The sequence below is a fragment of the Miscanthus floridulus genome, chromosome 4, assembly GCF_019320115.1.
Source record: "Miscanthus floridulus cultivar M001 chromosome 4, ASM1932011v1, whole genome shotgun sequence".
Taxonomy (NCBI): domain Eukaryota; kingdom Viridiplantae; phylum Streptophyta; class Magnoliopsida; order Poales; family Poaceae; genus Miscanthus; species Miscanthus floridulus.
The window spans coordinates 27081979-27088915 of NC_089583.1; the positions used below are offsets into that span (position 1 = coordinate 27081979).

At 43.2% G+C, this 6937-nt stretch overlaps 1 pseudogene; it reads right to left on the reverse strand.

Annotated features, from left to right (window-relative positions):
* Positions 1–3068: 3068 nt before the first annotated feature.
* On the reverse strand, positions 3069–6937 carry LOC136548300 (putative receptor-like protein kinase At3g47110; annotated as a pseudogene).

A 6937-nucleotide genomic window follows, 5' to 3' on the forward strand; every position in this document is an offset into this window, starting at 1 on the left:
GAGAGGTTGTGGGTTTGAATCCTAGGTGTCGGCACTTATATTCAAAACAAGGGAAAAATAAATCCTGTGAGTTGTGGCTGATCCTCAGCCCTTTGGGCTCCATTAGAAATATTTTTTTTCTTATTTTTATTAGACTCTAAATGATTATTAAAAAATTTTGAAAATTATTTTTAGCGACTGTTGACTTAAGTCAGCCGCCTCCGAAAATCGATTTTCAAAGTCGGTTGTCTTAAGAGAACTGCCTCTGAAAATCACTTATTTTTCAATCGCTGGCATAGTAGCGGTTTTAAAACCGTCTCTAAAGATCACTTTTGACCGTCTCTAGAAATGTTTTCTGTACTAGTGCTGGCCAAGGCTGCTGTGAAGCCGCTGTTAGCCTGTGCGTGCTAAAAGAAAGTAAGCGAGCCAGTTACTTGAAGATGCGTGTCCATACATTGTTGCCTCGATGCTTTGATCACACGAAGAAGAGAAAAGTTAGCGTGTGTACATGAGCTAGTGGAGACGCGCGTGCAGGCTCACGTGTCATCGTCAAGAATCAGAAAATAAATGAAGAAGCTAGCTATCATGCATGCGATACGTAACTAAACTAAAAAATGTGCTCAGATAGTTTTATTTTACTGTTATGTATAATGTACCTAAATAATTGATATTGAACTGAACATATTTAAAAGTAATTATAAGATTATGCTCCTTCCTTTATTTTATAGAAGCAATTGAAAAAGGAAAACATAACATTTGAAAGTAAAAACGTCCAAACAAGATAGCAATAACCAGCATGTTAATAACCGGGAAGAAAAACGCCAGGGGTAAAATGGTCTTTTTCTCTAGCACTTAACACCATTATAACTCCAAACTAACGGAAGTGTCAAATAGAAATGAAAAACTTGAGACGAGGACAGATAGGAAAGAATTTGAGTTTGGGTGCCAAATAAGAAAGTTGTACTTTTTCTAGTGTCAAATAGGAAATTTTCTCATTTTATTGAGCTCTAACCCAATTATCCATGAATTTCTGACTTATTTTTTAACCACGCTGAAGCACATATTGATTAGCTAATAGGGATATATTCTATTATTTGTAGCATGAAACAGAAAAAAGCTTGAGTTACCTAGAGCAATATATCCAATGGAACCTCTTATTCCTGTGGTGCTACTGGAATTCACAGGATGGTTGCTTGGTGCTTCATCTAGAACTCTAGCAATGCCAAAATCTCCTACACGAGCTCTCATGTCCAAATTGAGAAGAATCTTACTTGGCTTGAGATCGCAATGGATGATCGATGGCTGGCAACTTTTATGAAGATAGTCCAAAGCGTCCACAATATCCATGAAGATATCCAACCTATGTGACAAGCTGAGTGCTCCTTGTCCATTTTGGCCTTCTAAATTTGAGTGGATCCATCTAAGCTGCCATTAGCCATGAACTCGAAGACTAGTGCTCTGAAGTCTTGACCCTTGTGGTTGATGCTAGAACAACATGTAATGATCTTTAGAAGGCATCGGTGCCTCACTCTTCTTAGTGCCTCACATTCAGCCTGGAAGCTTTTGTAGGATCCTGATTGCTGAATATTAAACACCTTAACGGCGACGACAATGGCTTGATTTTCTAGTGAGCTCTTGTATACTGTACCATATCTTCCCTTTCCAAGCACATTTGCTTCAAAAAATCCATCTGTTCCTTTGAATATATCATTGTATGGAACTATTGGAAGCTCTATCTCTGCAAACTGTGGTGGCAAATCTTTCTTCGGAGCTGCCTTGGACTTTCTGTGGTGAAATCCAGCCCAAACCAGAAAAAGTTAGATGAGACTTCCTATTGTTGGGATTGTTATTAGAAGAAACTTGGGTATGCCTTTGCTATTCTTTCTTGCATGAAAGCTTGAGCATTTTGGCAGATGGAGCTGTGGTATCCCCCCGCACAATGCATTGTTACCAACAACTGATAGTCCAGTCAAAAATTTGAAAACTCCTCCTTTTGGTACTTCACCTTGCAAACTGTTTTAGGACAGATCTTGACGAAGTAGCGATGTTGAATTACCTAAAAGCTCTGGGATTGTTCCGGATAAATTGTTGTGGCCAAGATACAACTCCTGTAGGTTGGTAAGGGTAGTCAGGTTGCCAGGGATGCTTCCATCTAGTTTGTTGTCCGTCAAATTAAGTATAGTCAAGCCTGCCATGTTCTTGAACGTAGCAGGTATATTTCCTTGGAACGAGTTGCCATCCATTGAGTGGATTTCCATGACCCTGCAGTTGCCAATAGTATCAGGTATCTCACCTGACAGTTTGTTTCCTGATAGGAAGAGCTGTTCAAGATGTACCAAACTACCAACTTCTAACGGAAGTGGTCCCTCCAGCATGTTGTTAGAGAGACCGAGATACATCGAGATCGATGGCAGCTCCATAATTTCGTTAGGAATCAAGCCAGTAAGGTTGTTATTTGAAAGAAGTAGGGAAAAAAGTTTGCTCAAGTTTCCAATGCTGGGTGGAATTGGCCCCTCCAAGCTATTGCCGTCTGCATAAAGTTTAAGTAGACTAGAAAGGTTTCCGATGGAGGATGGTAGATGTCCTAATAGGTAGTTTGAACTGAGGCCTAGCATCTGCAATCGTGTAAGCTTCCCGATGCTTTCAGGAATGACCCCAGTGAGCGTGCGAAATGGGAGCGTGTGGAAACGGACTGCAGCCGCGGGTGTCCGGATGTCCGGACGCTAGCAAAACTGGCAATGGTGTGCTATGGACCGTGTTTTTTGAGAATTATATAGTACAACGCAAACAGTTTTCTATGGACTGTGTTTGCCTGTGGCTGTTTGGGCACAGAGATAATGTCTCGTCTCACTCCCACTGGTACGGCAACACATGACAAGAGCTAGTAGCGTGTGGACTATAAGGACATCATTCAGTATTCAGACTATTCATATTCTCACACAGGTACAATGCCTGTCAGTATCCCCGACAATACATGGTGCTAACGGCGGATGATCAACCTGTGTTTTTCATGCAGTGTAAATCATATACAAAATATGAATTATCAAAACGCTATCAGATACCTTTTATCTATCAGGGATCAGTAGGTATCAACCTCTGCTGATCCTGCAGTTGCGAAAGAAAGTCGCCTTCATTTGCTTCAACCTTAGTAATGAATCATGCATGTTGCTTCGTTCATCTGGGGACTCCACAACGCAAGATAAGGCCACTTCCATCATGGGCATCAACAGGCAGTTCAGCAGCAGCTGCTTGGTGTCACTTTCCTGCATCCCTTCCGAGGAGGCATCGTCAGTTGCAGTGCTGATGAGTCGCTTGTCAATTACTTCGTGAGTTCGATGGGGGAAATGATCTGGCACCCAATTTATGAGATTGATTTCCCCTCCAAAGCTCTGTTCGAGAGGGCTCTTGCCAGTGATCATCTTGAGGAGCATTACACCGTAGCTGTAGACATCACCTCTTGTTGATGGTTTACTCCCATATCCATATTATGAATAACACAGGTTTAGGGTTGAAATATAAACACAATGATGAGTGGTACTGGTTGCAATATGCACAATATATAGTAAATACTTTTCTTTGCATGAGTATTAGAAGTATAGAGGAATAATGTACTACCAGGTGGAATATATCCAATGGAGCCCTTGATTCCATGAATACTGGAAATTGATTGTTGTTCTGGTTGCACTGGAGCTAACAACCGGGCTAAACCAAAGTCACTAACTTTTGCAGTCATGTCTCCATCCAGCAGCACATTGCTAGGTTTGATGTCACAGTGCACAACCTGCCCCCCACAGTCATTTTGCATGTACTCCAGCGCGCTGGCAGCATCAATGACTATGTTGAGCACCTCTTCAGCACTGAGCCCGGTCCCATCTTGGTGGTGTTTACGGCGGTGGATCCAGTCCTCCAGGCTTCCATTGCTCATTAGCTCATAGACCACAGCATGGAAGTCATTGCCAGCAAAATCAGCACTTGCGCAAACCGTGACCAGCTTTATGAGGTTGCGGTGCCTAACATTTCTGAGGGTCTCACACTCTGCAACCCAGCTCTTCGGTGCTCCCACCTTGGATTGGTCTACCACTTTGACGGCCACTGGTGTTTCATCTTGTAGTGTAGCTTTGTAGACCAAACCAAAGCTACCAAACCCAATGAGGTTTGCTTGGTCAAAGTTGTTGGTCACACGACATAGCTCTTTGTATGAAATAAGTGGATGATTATTTGCTCTGACGTTAATACCGCCACTTGTCGTTTGTATCTTTGCATTTGCTGAATATCTCTTGGACCAACTCAACGTAACAAGAATCATCAACACAAGGATGGAAAATGTAGCTACTGATGCAGCAACAACTGCAGTCACTATGTGCTTCTTTCGATTTTGTGAGGAATATTGAGAACTGTAGCATGCTAAACTTGAGTAGCACAGCTTTGGGTTTCCGTAAAGGTAAACAATGGAGTGGTTCTCAAAGATTCCACTGCTTGGAACCAACCCATTTAGGTCATTCATTGAGAGGTTTAATAGTTTAAGAGGCAGCTTCGCTAGGTTTTCAGGTATGCTACCGGTTAACTTGTTGTCTGAGAGGTCTAGTATTTGCATACCTCTAAGATTATTCCCAATACTATCAGGGATCACTCCTGACATATCATTTCTGCTCAAGGATAATGCTTGCAGGCTCCGGCACTGCCCTATCGACAGCGGGATACTGCTGCTGAGTAGATTGTCGGAGAGGTCAATGGCGATGATATTCTCTAGCTGGCCAATGGTATCAGTTAATGCTCCAGAAAGTGAATTATGTGACAGATTAAGAACAGAACTAAGGCTCCTGAGTGCAAAGAGGGAGGCAGGGATGTCCCCATGAAGTTTGTTGCTGGATATATCCAGCGAAAGAACACGCTGGAGGAGACCCAACTCGTCTGGGATTCTACCAACCAACTCATTCTTGCTAATCTCTAGTCATGTGAGTTGAGTAAGGTGCCCAATCTCTGCTGGGAGTTGCCCTGAAAGTTTGTTCCCAGCAAGCCCAAGCACTGTCAGCTGGCTGAGACGACCTATCTCTGATGGGATACTCCCAGATAGTTGGTTGTAACTCATGTTGAGCAATGTTAAAGATGTTAAACTTCCTATGGACAGCGGTATTTGACCGTTTATCCTGTTGCCGCCAAGGTATAGCTTTTCAAGGGAACTTGACAGGTTGCCAAATGAATCAGGCAGCCATCCCTCGATGAGATTCTCATCAAGGGCAATGAATTGCAGCTTAGTGCAGTTTGTTAGGCCTGTAATGATGCTTGTGGTGTCAGATATATGGTTGAAGCCAATATTGTACATGACAAGACTATGTAGTCTGTTAAGACCAGGTAGCACTGAGCCGGTAAATAGGTTGTTAGACATCCTTATGCTTTCAATCTTGGTGACGTTGTGGAGAGACGGTAGGATCGGACCACTGAACTTGTTGAAGCAATTGTGGAACACGCATAGGTTTGGGAGCCGAAAACCGATATCACTCGGGATCTCACCATAAAGGCCATTCTTTGCAAATGCAAAGAAAACAAGTGTAGAGCGATTGTAAAGTTGCATGGGAACTATGCCTTTTAGGCTGTTTATGGAGAGCTGGAGGTGCTGGATATGATCCAGCCTGCCCATTGCTTCAGGGATTTCACCGGTGAGGTTGTTTGTGTTGACATCAAGATGGCTTAGCAGTGACAAGTTGCCAATTGAAATGGGAATACTGCCATCTAGCTGGTTCTTCCCCATGTTTAGGACCCGAAGTTTCTGAAGAAGATGCATGGATGCAGGGATTCCACCAGAAATGGCGTTCCCTGACAAATCGATGGTCATGAGACTAGTGCAGTTTGTGAAAGCCGGGGGAATGGTTCCGGTAAGAAGGTTACCACTAAGATTTAGCAATTGGAGTTGACGAAGCCGACCGAGATGGTTAGGGATGTTACTGGCAAAGTGATTATCATGTAGGTACAAGGAACGTAGAGCTGTGAGATTGCCAATGTGAGGGCTGATAGTCCCAACCAAGTTGAGGGCCTTGAGATCCAGCTCTGTAACCCTGCCACCATTTTTGCAGTTCACCCCTGTCCATGTGCACTCCGACGAGCCATTCCCCCATGATGATAGCGCCCCGGACGGATCACTGGTGATGAAGGATTTCAGATCAAGGAGAGCCTCTCGGTCCTTGTTATTGCTGCTTGGAGTTGTTTGGGAAGAACCCAAGAGTAAAATAGTAGATATGACCAGGAAGAAAAGCAGCAGACAGACTTACCAGATTCTCATCCTGAGCTCGATATATATGTCTGCACGCAGAGGCACACATTACAAAGCAGATGATATTAGTTCAGAATTTTTAGATACTAATAAGAACTCTAGAAAAGAGACACGATGCCACACATATATACCTACAGAAAGAAACTGAGAAAGGATAGAGATAATCGTGGCAGGAAGCTCCTGCCTATAAGAAGTGGCTTCGAAAATGTGAAGGATGCAGGTGTTTTGGCAGCGTTGCTCTTGTCTATTAAATACTATTAGCGGTCAACCCATGCAGTCATGCTGGAATGCGTGCCATTTTGGTTTGAAGGGACTGTCTACCTGTCATGCAAGTGGTTTCAACAACCACCGTACCGGTTGTTGTTCAACACCAACGAAACAACCGAGACAAGCATACGTATGTCTGATTAGAAGGAAGCAACGGATGACAAATGTCTTGTCTTGTCATACCATTTTTACATAGTCAAACCAAGTACCGATATATGTACGTCTGGAAAGTCCAAACACATTTATATTCTAAATTATAGAATATCAGAGGAAACATACGTATTACAACTAAAGACACTTGGCACCTAGACTGACCGCTCTCATGGTGATGAAGGTAGCAGTCTGGCTCCCCCTCTATCCGAGGGAAGAAGGAGCGGTAGATCTCCAGATCTTACCTGACATCATCTCCAACAACTGCCTCAT